The sequence below is a fragment of the Saccopteryx bilineata genome, chromosome 7 (genome assembly GCF_036850765.1).
Source record: "Saccopteryx bilineata isolate mSacBil1 chromosome 7, mSacBil1_pri_phased_curated, whole genome shotgun sequence".
NCBI classification, from domain to species: domain Eukaryota; kingdom Metazoa; phylum Chordata; class Mammalia; order Chiroptera; family Emballonuridae; genus Saccopteryx; species Saccopteryx bilineata.
In genome coordinates this window covers 78,852,294-78,866,034 of record NC_089496.1, presented here as the reverse complement: position 1 = coordinate 78,866,034, position 13,741 = coordinate 78,852,294, and the positions used below count along the sequence as shown (strand labels likewise).

At 43.9% G+C, this 13,741-nt stretch overlaps 1 non-coding gene across 1 annotated transcript; it reads left to right on the top strand.

Annotated features, from left to right (window-relative positions):
* Positions 1 to 10,661: 10,661 nt before the first annotated feature.
* TRNAG-GCC (transfer RNA glycine (anticodon GCC)) lies at positions 10,662 to 10,738 on the top strand. Its single transcript has one exon. It is a non-coding gene; the product is annotated as a tRNA-Gly (tRNA).
* Positions 10,739 to 13,741: the final 3,003 nt, after the last annotated feature.

The window sequence follows — 13,741 nt, the reverse complement described above, 5'->3', positions numbered from 1 at the left end:
CGAGTGTAAACTGGGAGTGAGGCTGGAGAAATATTGCACCTTCCTAAGTCCACGTGGAAACCTGCCCTTGTTAACTAGACCTGTGTGAAATAGTTCAAGGGAAGGAGGGATGGGAAGGTTAGAGAACTGGTTATTTCCATGGAAAAAAAAGGAAGGACCAAATCAGTAGGTATTTGGAAGGTCTAAATTACAGGTAACATTCTATTGTAATTATGTACAGTAATACCAGTCTAGTGAACAATCGCAAAGTAAGTTCTGACAGGGCATTTAGGAGTACTTTATAACTAATTCCTTAATTATAAAAGGAATAGCTATGAAATAGTGACCTTGTTGGGGTTTTTTTAAAGAAAACATTGGGCCCTGGCCGGTTGGCTCAGCGGTAGAGCTTGCGGGGGACCGGGGTTCGATTCCCGGCCAGGGCACATAGGAGAAGCGCCCATTTGCTTCTCCCCCCCCCCCTTCCTCTCTGTCTCTCTCTTCCCCTCCCGCAGCCAAGGCTCCATTGGAGCAAAGATGGCCCGGGCGCTGGGGATGGCTCCTTGGCCTCTGCCCCAGGTGCTAGAGTGGCTCTGGTCGCGGCAGAGCAACGCCCCGGAGGGGCAGAGCGTCGCCCCTGGTGGGCGTGCCGGGTGGATCCTGGTCGGGCGCATGAGGGAGTCTGTCTGACTGTCTCTCCCCGTTTCCAGCTTCAGAAAAATACAAAAAAAAAAAAAAAAAAAAAAAAAAAAGAAAGAAAACATTGTTTTCACATTTCAATTTAAGCATTGCCCCAAAGCAGTAAATCTGGAGAAATAAACTTATTTTAGCCATGTTGACATTATTCAAAACATTGTTACAACTCCTCAGGTTTAATGACTATAGCTTTTTGAACTTACTATTAAAAAGAGCTTTTCTTTACTACATAAACAATAAATTGTCATTATAGAAAAAGAAAATACAGATTAGCAAAATGAAAATAAACTCTGGATCCTACCCAATATCAGATAATCACTAAGACCTTGGTTTATATCTTTACAAAATCCATGCATCTATCTGTCATCCATCTAATCTACCTATCCACATACATAATGCTTCTTGATTTGTTTTGATAAAAAACAGCATACTGACTTATTATTTGAATCTGTGCAACTTATTCATTAGAAAACCTCCAGTATGTGGGAAATCTAACGAGGATGAATTATTTTTTTTAATCGCACAATGTTATATAGAGCTAAGACTGAAGAACGGATGATCATCAAGTTTTGTATTTTGAATCAGACCTCTCTTGAATCTATTCTTTTTCTCTGGATTCCCTTGACCGTTTTTCTAGTCAAGGCCCTCAAATGTCTAATCCAAGTTATTTACATAGCTTGCCAATGGGTCTTGCCTTCAGTATTCTACCTGCTCCAATCGCTACCAGAATGACCTTTTCAAAATACATAATTTCTGACAGTCCTTTGTTTAAAAATATTACAATGATCTTTCAAAGTAAAACTCTGAAATCCCTAGTATAGCATCCACTTGACTTCTTTACCAAAAAAAAAAAAAAAAAAAAAAAGCCATTTTCTTAGTGTCCTAATTAGAATCCTTTCGTTCTGATGCCAAAGCACATTGCACATACTTATTTTTATACACCTATTACATTACATTGTAATCATTTGTTACACGGATAGGTCTTAGCCCAGAGAGGAAGGGCCATGTCTGATTACTTCTGGAATCTGCACATATAACACACTCGAGTGTGCTGTTGAGGAAAGGCGTTCGATAAGCTCAGAATAAACGAAATAAGATGTTTTGATGTGGCTTGCTAGGGTCCCTGAAGACAGTTTCTAAAGAGAGTTACAAAAATGCTTCAAACGATGGGCTTCACTTACTGAGATGATTGGTCTGGTTTTTGCTGCCTTGGTCCTGCCTGAAACTAGAACACACGTGGATGTGGTGCTACAATCTCATAACTATGAGGCTGCAGGCGTGAGGATAGATCTCAAAACACATAGGCCAGTGTAGTGAAAAGATAAAGACACCTGGGACATTTCTGAAATTATGGAACTGATACACCGGCTTGGACTGATGACAGATACAGAAGATCCCCCCTCTGCTGCAACTTCCTGGCCCACAGGCCGAGAAACATTATGAAATGGTTGAAAGTTAAATGCTTCAGATTCTGCTTCTTGAGAAACTGTTACTATGTGACAATCATGATTTGATCAGGAGAGCAACAGAGGATATTCTGGAAAGATTTTTAGTAAACCCTGTATATTGAAACATAGTTTATTTGAAAGGAAAGGCAAATTTTAAAGTAGTGTTCCCAATATAGGCAGTAGGCATTAGCACTAGTGGGATGCATTCACATGGTAACCCCACCAAAACAAAGGAGGTGCATTAAATTTTTCTGGGGCGCCTTTATTTCTATCATATTTTATTTATTGAAAATAAAGAAAAATCTCATATACTCTGTGATATGGGATTGCCAGCATGAGGACAACTGGACTCCTTCCGAAGTATCTGGAGGTTCCCGGTGGCAGGATCAGTGCTGATGCATCCTGATGATCGTGGGCTGTTTCTTATCTCTGATCATTATTTTCTCCGTGCAGCAGCTTCCCTTAGTGACAGAATACTAAGTCGCCCCAAAACATCTACTTCTTGAAGAAATATGATATCAACCTAGAAGTATAAATACATTGGTAAAGAAGTTCATGGCTAATGTTAAGAAGTTCCATGATGGGCCCTGGCCGGTTGGCTCAGTGGTAGAGCGTCGGCCTGGCGTGCAGAAGTCCTGGGTTCGATTCCCGGCCAGGGCACACAGGAGAAGCGCCCATCTGCTTCTTCACCCCTCCCCCTCTCCTTCCTCTCTGTCTCTCTCTTCCCCTCCCGCAGCCGAGGCTCCATTGGAGCAAAGATGGCCCAGGTGCTGGGGATGGCTCCTTGACCTCTGCCCCAGGCGCTAGAGTGGCTCTGGTCGCGACAGAGTGACGCCCCGGATGGGCAGAGCATCGCCCCCTGGTGGGCAGAGCGTCGCCCCTGGTGGGTGTGCCGGGTGGATCCCGGTCGGGCGCATGCGGGAGTCTGTCTGACTGTCTCTCCCCGTTTCCAGCTTCAGAAAAATACAAAAAAAAAAAAAAAAAAAAAAAAAGTTCCATGACTACCTTGATAATCATCTGCTTTTATAATTATACTGATTATAAACCTTTTTTGGAAATCCATTTCTAAAGACCAATTTGGATTCTTAGTCATGGCCTTCATGTGTTGGCAGAGTCTTTGTCAATTGCTGCTGAGGAGACTTGCCTGTAAGCCCAGAAAAGCCAGACTAAGTGTAAGTGCCCGCAGTTCTCTCCCACTGTGGGTACTGTGCCACTTCAAGTTCTAATGCTAGAAGGCCTTCCTGACAACCTTTATCTGGTTGATAAAATTAATATTTCAATCACCAATTAATCAATGTTATTACTCATTGTGTAGCAGGTTACAGATTGAACTGGGTGCTTAGAACACAAGAATTATGAAACTATCCCCCAAAACTGACCACGTAGGGGCTCAGTGGATAGAGCGTCAACCTGGGACACTGATGATCCAGAGTTGAAACCCCAAGGTCTCCAGCTTGAGCGCAGGCTCACCAGCTTGAGTGTAGGATCACTGGCTTGAGCGTGGGATCATAAACATGACCCCATGGGCGCTGGCTTGAGCAAGGGGTCACTGGCTCGGCTGGAGCCCACACCCCAGTCAAGGCATGTATGAGAAGCAATCAATGAAAAACTAAGGTGCCACAAGTACTCGTTGATTCTTCTTATCTCTCTCCCTTTCTGTCTTTCTTTTCTCTCTCTCTCTCTCTAAAAAAAAGCAAAAACAAAGCACAACAAAACAACAAACTATCCCCAAGAAGTTTCCAGTGTAGTGCGATGGTCCTCAAACTTTGTGTGTAGCAGACTCCCTGGGTAGCTTATTGAAACATAGACTTTGAAACTTCACGCAGAGATTAGGGCTGTCAAGTTGAAAAATCATCAGATGGGGATGGGAGAAGGTAGGCCTCCACATTGTATTATTCTATGAGAATGGTCCTCTCTGGAATGTGACTATACACCTGTGTGACTGTGGAGTCTGGGAAGTAGAGTGGGCATTGTGCTGTCTTCCCCACACCCATTTTCCCTTCTCTGGCAAACACACACAGCGCATCGCCACTCAGTGTGCTTTAGGAAAGCAGGTCTCCACGCCCGGCTGCAGGAGGGGCCCTATGGCTCAGAGTTATCAGCACAGCACCATTTCTTCGTCACAGTGTTTGGTTCAGCAATAGGCCATCAATTCAGTGTAACGAGAGATGAGCAAATATTTTCTGGAAACTTTTAGGGGAGGATGTCTCCTCACCTAGAGAACTTTCTGGAACAACCTCCTCTCTCTTTCAGGATGTGGTAGAGGAAGCATGTGCCCTTGGAGCTAGGGTACCTCTCTTTAGAATGAAGCTGCCACCCTGGAGGGCAGAGAGAAACAAAAAAGAAGGAAGGAAGGAAGGAAGGAAGGAAGGAAGGAAGGAAGGAAGGAAGGAAGGAAGGAGGGAGGGAGGGAGGGAGGGAGGGAGGGGGGAGGGAGGGAGGGAGGGAGGGAGGGGAAAGAGAGAAAGAGAGAGGAAGAAAGAAGAAAGAAAAAAGAAAGAGAAAAAGAAAGAAAGAAAGAAAAAAAAGGAACCAGATGTTCAATGACATTGGTGAGCCACTCAACATCTTTGACATAAGCTGTTTCTTTTGAGGAAAAGTTTGTATGTGTGTTTGTTTTTATGTCTGTTTTGCATTACTTACAAAGAACTAAGTCCTAGCTGTTAATGTAACTTTGAGGTGGGCCCAGGAACCCTTGTTTAAGGTGACTCTGAAGTGGGTGGCCAAAAGCCTAGTCTAATATGTTTGAGTAGATACTATGTATTTTCAGCAGATAGAGGTGTTGCCTTATAAACTTAGTTTGTAAAACTCCTAAGGAAAATATAGTACTATATATAGGTTAATAAAAACAAAGTTTTACTAAATCATATTTAATGAATTGTATTTTGAAGGTTTGAGTCGTTTGTTCATAATATATCTGTCATAGATAAATGCTCCTGAGAGTTTTCCACTTTGCCATCATAGAAATGGTTTCATTGTAACCATGATGACAATCATTAAGCCTATTATGTGGTAAAGTGGAGAAAATGCATTTTAAGTCATAACTTCTTAGTAAAAATTCAACTGCCACCTCATATAGTCAATAGATCAGAAAGTTTAAATAAAACTCACAGTACCTTTATTCTTCAACTCCATAAAAGTAAAAAAAATATGCTGTAGAAAAATTGATACGCGCCATTATGTCATTTTTTTCCTTTCTGATATCAACCCATATTATCTATAATCTGTTGACAAAATCATGAAATACTAAATTTTAATGAATGGCAGATAAAAATGGCCAAAAGAAAATTATATTGTTTTTAACCTACATCTTAAAGAATTAGATATAAAAAATTTTTAGTAAATGAAAACTTAATTTTTTTTTTTACTTGAAGGTGTTGTATCTGTGATTAACCTATAATGTTTTGTAGGGAAAGAACATGAAGGAAAAGGAACTAACACAATCTTTAAAAGCAGGGGTCCCCAAACTACGGCCCACAGGCCGCATGCGGCCCCCTAAGGCCATTTATCCGGCCCCGCCGCACTTCCGGAAGGGGCACCTCTTTCATTGGTGGTCAGTGAGAGGAGCATAGTTCCCATTGAAATACTGGTCAGTTTGTTGATTTAAATTTACTTGTTCTTTATTTTAAATATTGTATTTGTTCCCGTTTTGTTTTTTTACTTTAAAATAAGATATGTGCAGTGTGCATAAGGATTTGTTCATAGTTTTTTTTTTTTGTTTTTTTTTTCATTTTTCTGAAGCTGGAAACAGGGAGAGACAGTCAGACAGACTCCCGCATGCGCCCGACCGGGATCCACCCGGCACGCCCACCAGGGGCGGTGCTCTGCCCCCCAGGGGGTGATGCTCTGCCCATCCTGGGCGTCGCCATATTGCGACCAGAGCCACTCTAGCGCCTGAGGCAGAGGCCACAGAGCCATCCCCAGCGCCCGGGCCATCTTTGCTCCAATGGAGCCTTGGCTGCGGGAGGGGAAGAGAGAGACAGAGAGGAAAGCGCGGCAGAGGGGTGGAGAAGCAAATGGGCGCTTCTCCTATGTGCCCTGGCCGGGAATCGATCCCGGGTCCTCCGCACGCTAGGCCGATGCTCTACCGCTGAGCCAACCGGCCAGGGCCTGTTCATAGTTTTTTTTATAGTCCAGCCCTTCAATGGTCTGAGTGACAGTTTGGGGACCCCTGTTTAAAAGGTTTCTGTAAAATTCCAACATGCCATTCTAAGAGATCTCTATTCAGGGTAAAAAACAAACAAAAATTCCTCCATTCGAGTCAATAAAATAATCAACTATGAATCTAGGACCCATATCTGTAGCGTGGGTCTGACATCTTCCTGTCTCTAAATGACTTATTGCTTGAGGTAGATATTCTGTTGGTCAGCAGGGTAGGCAGAATTTCTGAAATGGTCCCCAAAGACGTCCCTCCTGCCCTCATCCTCAGCCCCTGTCAGTGCGAGGAGAGGTCACTCCCACGATTGTGTTATGTGGCACAGCTGACCTTAAGCTAGAACAATTATCCCCAAGGACCTCATCTAATCCCAAGGGCCCTGAAAAGTAGGGTGTTTATTCTGGCCCGCGGCAGAAGGCAGGAAGAGTCACAGTGTGAGGATTTCAAATGCCATTGCTGCTGTGCTGTGACGATGGAGGGAAGGAGCTGAGAGAGAGCGTCCTCAGCGACTGCCAGCCAGGAAACCGGTACCTCAGCGCTCCAACTGCAAGAACCAGATCTGCCAACAGCTGGAATAAATTTATAGGGCTTCTTCCCAGAGCCTGCACACCAGAGCCAGCCGGCCAACACCTTGCCCTCCGCTTGTGAGAACGGAAGCAGAGAACCCAGCCAAGGCCGCCTACACTTCTGACCTACCAAACGGTAAGATCATAGGTGGGTGTTGTCTTAGCAGCTAAGTTTCTGTAATTATTTTTACACCTCAGTAGAACACTGATACTCAGGAAAAATGCAATGAGAATATTCAAGGAAAAAGGGTCCTCAGAAAGCTGCTAGTCCACCAGTTCCCTAGACAGGAGGACTGTAGCCACAGAAAACTGAAACTGCTGACCGTTTTGCACTTTTAAAAGCCTCCATTAAGCCACACACTTACTAGTAAATACCGCTACACAGGTTTATTGAATGACCATCAAATTTCTCTGTTTTCAGCCCCACTAGAAGATAGGTACCACCGGGGCAGGTGTGGGAGTCTTCATTTACCTTCACCCCAATACCAAGTACAGAATCTGACACCCGCTAGGCACTCAATAAACATTCATTAAAAAAACAAATAAATGATTTATACTAGAATTATATCAAGTCAGTATGAGAATAATAATTTTTCAACTGTTGCCAATTATTTGTTTTAAATTCATTGGAGAGATGATAATAAACTTATTTGTGTGTATAAATGCAGTTAGGTTGGACAAATCATTCAGAACATAGGCTTCATGGGTGGAAGAATGTAATAAGAGGGACATTAGCTTTTTTAAAAAAACCATTTTTTTATCTTTTTAAAAAATTTTATTTATTCATTTTTAGAGAGGAGAGGGAAAGAGAGGGAGAGAGAGGAGAGAGAGAGAGAGAAGGAACTGGAAGCATCAACTCCCATATGTGCCTTGACCAGGCAAGCCCAGGGTTTCAAACCGGCGACCTCAGCATTTCCAGGTCGATGCTTTATCCACTGCGCCACCACAGGTCAGGCGGACATTAGCTTTTAATTTGTTTCCAAACAATATCATTTCTCTGCACGCCCCATCTCTAAAAATACAGACAGGGGAACTAGTTAGCTTAAATAAGTACAAGCAAGCCCTGGCCGGTTGGCTCAGCGGTAGAGCGTCGGCCTAGCGTGTGGAGGACCCGGGTTCGATTCCCGGCCAGGGCACACAGGAGAAGCGCCCATTTGCTTCTCCACCCCTCCGCCGCGCTTTCCTCTCTGTCTCTCTCTTCCCCTCCCGCAGCCAAGGCTCCATTGGAGCAGAGATGGCCCGGGCGCTGGGCATGGCTCTGTGGCCTCTGCCTCAGGCGCTAGAGTGGCTCTGGTCGCAATATGGCGACGCCCAGGATGGGCAGAGCATCGCCCCCTGGGGGGCAGAGCACCGCCCCTGGTGGGCGTGCCGGGTGGATCCCGGTCGGGCGCATGCGGGAGTCTGTCTGACTGTCTCTCCCTGTTTCCAGCTTCAGAAAAATGAAAAAAAAAAAAAAAAAAAAAAAAAAAAAAAAAAGTACAAGCACACTTTGTTTTATTGCACTTCACAGGTGTGGTTATTTTATTTTTTACAAATTGTAGTCAAGCCCCTCCATCAGCAAGAAAGATCATGACTTGCTTTACTGTGATGCTACTTGCTACGGTCTGGTGGTGTGGAACCCAGCTTGCGTCATCACTGAGGTGTGCCAGTATGCAACTGTTAGCTAAGTTGTGGCACTATCTCTAAATGTTTCTGATAGGAATTTTTATAATCAAACAAGACTCTGAGTATAAAACTGATAAGTGCTACTGCTAAATCAGCTGTGTGAAGAGAAAGTGGAAACAGACTTAAAAAAAAAAAAGCAGGCTTGAGATCCACAGTTATTGGAACACAAACTGAGTTCCACTCACATTCATTAAACAAAATTTACTCAACATCTACTGTATGTAAGATATTAATAGATACTCTTTGGATGATGAGGATGAACAAACACACATTGATCCTGTTGGAGTGCTAGTCTAGGAGGGGAGTAAAGGCACGGACATACATAAATATAATACGAGGTAAAATGTTAGGCACAAAGAACTATGGGAATGAACCGGATGGAGAGCTTACGTGTAGCTGGGAGGGTCAGGGAAGGTCTCGTGGGGGAAGTGTCGCTTGGCATCAGGGCAGTGACCTCTGAATGGAGTTTCCAAAACTGATTTACGTTTACAAAAGGGATATCTCATCAGAAACTTGCCCCCTTGAATTCTTGTCTCATCAGTTGCCTGAAATCTAAACAGAAGGAAAACCAGCTGTAGGGTAGAATTGCTATAGCTCAGAAATAGATATGCAGAAACTTTTTAGACTGAAAGTTGTACTTGATTTGAATGCTCTCAGCACTCACCCTATACTTTTTCTCTTGTCCTTCAGTATTTTCTTAAATGTCATGATGCTTCCCCCTGGGATTAATGTGGAGGGTCAAGGATTTTATTTAATTTTATTCTTAATTGATTTTTAGAGACTAGAGGATGGGAGGAGAGAGAGGTTGAGAGAGAGATTTTGTTATTGTTTCACTTATTTATTCATTGGTTGTTTCTTATCTGTGCCCAGACCAGGCAACCCACAGCCTTGGCATATCAGGATGATGCTCCAACCAACTGAGCTACCCTGCCAGGGCAAGGGTCAAGCATTTTAACATGTGAAAAGATATAGCACTAATATTGGGACAGCTGCTTCATATCTGAGAAGAATAAGGAGCATCTCCAGTCTCCTTGGTAGCTTGTGGTTTCTTCCTTCCAGGCCAGGCGATTAATCCCTAGCACTCTGATGTTTAGCCTCTGTTTCAGGTATTCCTTTAAGATTGTGGGATGATTCCTCAAATTTAGATACAGAATTGTATCCTCCAGGCCAGGCAATTAATCTCTAGCACTCTGACATTTAGCCTCTGTTTCAGGTATTCCTTTAAGATTGTGGGATGATTCCTCAAATTTAGATACAGAATTGATTAAAAGGCATGGCAAAAATATACAAAGAATCTGAAGAATAAGATACATCTTTTTAAAGCTACTTATTCAGCTGGAACCACATGAGTGGTTTGTAATCTTGATCACATTGCCCTCTAGTGGTAAAATGAAGGAGTAAAGTTTAATAAACTTTTCGGGGAGTCTTGTTCATCCTTTATTGAGCACCTGTTGTATGCTTACCACTGAGGTAGGCTCTAAGAATACGGAGATGAGGGCATAATTCCTACTCTTGTTGTCATCTTAGTCTAGCAGTAGAGATATTTAACCATAGTACAGTGTGAAAAGGAACTACAGCAGAAGTATGTCCAAAGATCTATGAGTGTGCAGAGGAGAAAGTGATTAGTTCTCCCTAAGTGTGTTTGGCAGGGCTTTTCAAACACACTATACTTGAGTAGCACTTGAAAAATGCATCGCAGTTCTCCGGATGAATGTGTGTGTATTCTTTCATAACTGAAGCAGCGGCCTGAGTAAAGGAAGCTAGTCCTTTATTAACTGTTAAAACACACAATGTGTTCAGGCGACAGCTCAGCGCCTTTCATGTGAGAGTCAAATGTGCTTTGACCTTACGTTATACTCCTGCTTTCCCCCCTTTACCCACAACACTGTCCACAGCCTTAAAGTCATATCTTAGAAAGGTTGGGACATACTAATCAAATAGGCATTTACATTGTAGTCAAGATTTTGCTCTAACATTATAATAAAAATAGTATATAACATTATACACAATATAAAATACCAACTTATATAATATTAAATAAATGACTTTTTAAATAATAATTTAGCTTACTGTTATAACATACACTATAGTTTCCATCTTCCCCTCTCTGGATGTATAATTTTCTTTTACCATCATTTAAAAAAAAACTTATTGGCCCTGGCTGGTTGGCTCAGCGGTAGAGCGTCGGCCTGCCGCGCGGGGGGACCCGGGTTCAATTCCCGGCCAGGGCACATAGGAGAAGCGCCCATTTGCTTCTCCCCCCCCCCCCCCCCCCCTCCTTCCTCTCTGTCTCTCTCTTCCCCTCCCGCAGCCAAGGCTCCATTGGAGCAAAGATGGCCCGGGCGCTGGGGATGGCTCCTTGGCCTCTGCCCCAGGTGCTAGAGTGGCTTGGTCGCAGCAGAGCGACGCCCCCTGGTGGGCAGAGCTTCGCCCCTGGTGGGCGTGCCGGGTGGATCCCGGTCGAGCGCATGCGGGAGTCTGTCTGTCTCTCCCCGTTTCCAGCTTCAGAAAAATACACACAAAAAAACTCCAAAAAAACTTATTTTCCTTAATTGGTGAAGGAAAATGAGCTTGAAAATACCTTTAACTATCAGACTCCAGGGGGTCTTTGCTGACTTACTTTGTGGGTGAATATCTTTTCAGTTTTCTGTGCAGAAAATGCAGCACCTTCCTGGCCTCTGGACATCCAGTCAGCACTTTTTCAGAGAGCTGGGCTAGCCGCAGCTCAGCCACCGTTGGGCCGCATGCCTCATGCGATTTCTCCCAGTGTCCTCCCCCACTTTTCTGATCAGTGGAATGAGGCGGGGTGGAGGTATAAGCAGGGTAAGTGGCTATGACCCAAGATTCTTTCCTCTGCTAATGCAGCATCCTGTAGGGCAGTGGTCCCCAACCCCGGGCCGTGGACTGGTACCGGTCCGTGGGCCATTTGGTACTGGTCCGCAGAGAAAGAATAAATAACTTACATTATTTCCGTTTTATTTATATTTAAGTCTGAACGATGTGTTGTTGTTGTTTTTTCTGTTAGGGTTGTTTATTTATGTGTAACACACCATCACAAATTTAGTGGTATGAAGTAACACTACTTTTTATCTTTTAGAGATCTTGTGTTTAGGCTTCACTAGGCAGTTGTTTCTCATGAGGATGCAATCAGATGATAGCTGGTGATGGAAGCATTTAAAAGGCTTCTTCAGGCCCTGGCCGGTTGGCTCAGCGGTAGAGCGTCGGCCTGGCGTGTGGGGGACCCGGGTTCGATTCCCGGCCAGGGCACATAGGAGAAGCGCCCATTTGCTTCTCCACCCTCCCCCTCCTTCCTCTCTGTCTCTCTCTTCCCCTCCCGCAGCCAAGGCTCCATTGGAGCAAAGATGGCCCGGGCACTGGGGATGGCTCCTTGGCCTCTGCCCCAGGCACTAGAGTGGCTCTGGTCTCGGCAGAGCGACGCCCCGGAGGGGCAGAGCATCGCCCCTGGTGGGCGTGCCGGGTGGATCCCAGTCGGGCGCATGCGGGAGTCTGTCTGACTGTCTCTCCCCGTTTCCAGCTTCAGAAATTAAAAAAAAAAAAAAAAGGCTTCTTCACCAAAGTCTCTTATGCAGTTGGAGGCAGCCAGTAGCTGGGCCTGGAGATGACTCTTCATTCACAAGTCTGATGGTTGGCTGGGAAGACTCAAACAGCTGGCACTCCTCAGGAGTCAAACTTTCTATGAGGCCTGGTCCCATAGTCTCTCCAGCATGAGGACTTTAGGGAAGCTGAATATGTTATATGGTGATTCAGGCTCCAAAGTTGCCTGTCCTGTTGTTCATGGGGGCGAAGGTAGGAGATCACCTCCATTTATGTTCAAGAATGGACTTGTCAAGATGCCAAGAATTGTGGAAGGAGACTTCTCAGTCACAAATGCCTCTTTTCTTCAAGTAGAGATAGGATAGGACCTGGGAGCTTTGGACTTGACATTCTTTTTCCTTTTGAATGAGAACAAGGCATACTGGTACTTCTATCCCAAAAGTGAAAACAAACAAAATATCTCAAACTATTAAAAATTCTATGATTTATAGATTTGTTTGAATTGATGAGTAACATTTTTGCAAGAGTTAAAAGAGTATGTGCCCCTGTTTGTTATTTATACTTTCCATTGAATTAGTTTAGCTAGCTTTCTTGATGCCTTCAGGGATACTCCCAAGGGAAATTTTGAAAAAAGGGTAGTGATAGAAATAATTTTAAATTTGGGGGCTCTAGAGCAGGTGGTAAAGCAGGTGATAAGAGACTGTGAATAGCATCAGGAAATGGTCTCTAGAACTTACTACCTGACCCCATATTATGAGACTTTGTTCACCTTATATAGTAATCAGGCTTTGGAACTAAAATAATCAGAAAAATTGGTATTTTATGATATGTACTTTGTAGAGGCTATTATGTTATTTTTTCCTTTTCTCTAGGTAGAAGACGGTAGCAGTGGACATGGTTTGCTTTATTTGTTTATTAGTCATATAGGCAATGTGAATATTGCATTTTATGTGCTTTCCATTTTGATGTTTTATTTTTAAAAAATGACCAGATTCCCTCTGTTACATCCGTCTAAGACTCACTCTTGACATTTGTCTCGGTCACGTGATACATTTATCTGTCCCACCCTAAAGGCTGGTCCGTGAAAATATTTTCTGACATTAAACCGGTCCGTGGCCCAAGAAAGGTTGAGGACCACTGCTGTAGGGGAACAAACACGGGTTCTGAAGGCAGACCAATTGGGATCAAATCCTGGCTCTGCCATCACCAGCTGTGTGATATTGGCCAATGTTTTGGTCCCTTTGAGCTTTAGTTTTCTCAACTGTAGAACGGAGATATTAATGTCTACCACCAGGATTGCTGGAGAGATTAATAAGACTGAAAAGTGCCTGGACCAGACAAAGTGATCCGTTAAGATATAGTCCCGCTCTTGGTTCCTGGGATGATTAGCATGAGAGAGCAGAGGGAGCAGAGCAGAGAGCAGCAGAAAGAGGCCATGTGGACAGGAGAAGCAGCCAAGATGGCGGAGTGCTGAGTGAGATGCCAGTTTGTGCAGAGTTTGTATCTGGGATAAGGAAGGAGATGGGGAACTGAGGAGAATAAGGCTGGTGAGCTAGAAACCTTTGATTCTAGGAAACTCGGATAAGTCAGTGGCTTTGTGAGCACTGATGTGAGTGGGTTTTGGAGCTCAGTGTATGTTTTTACTTGCCCGCCGGGTGCAAGCTAGAATTAAAAATGAT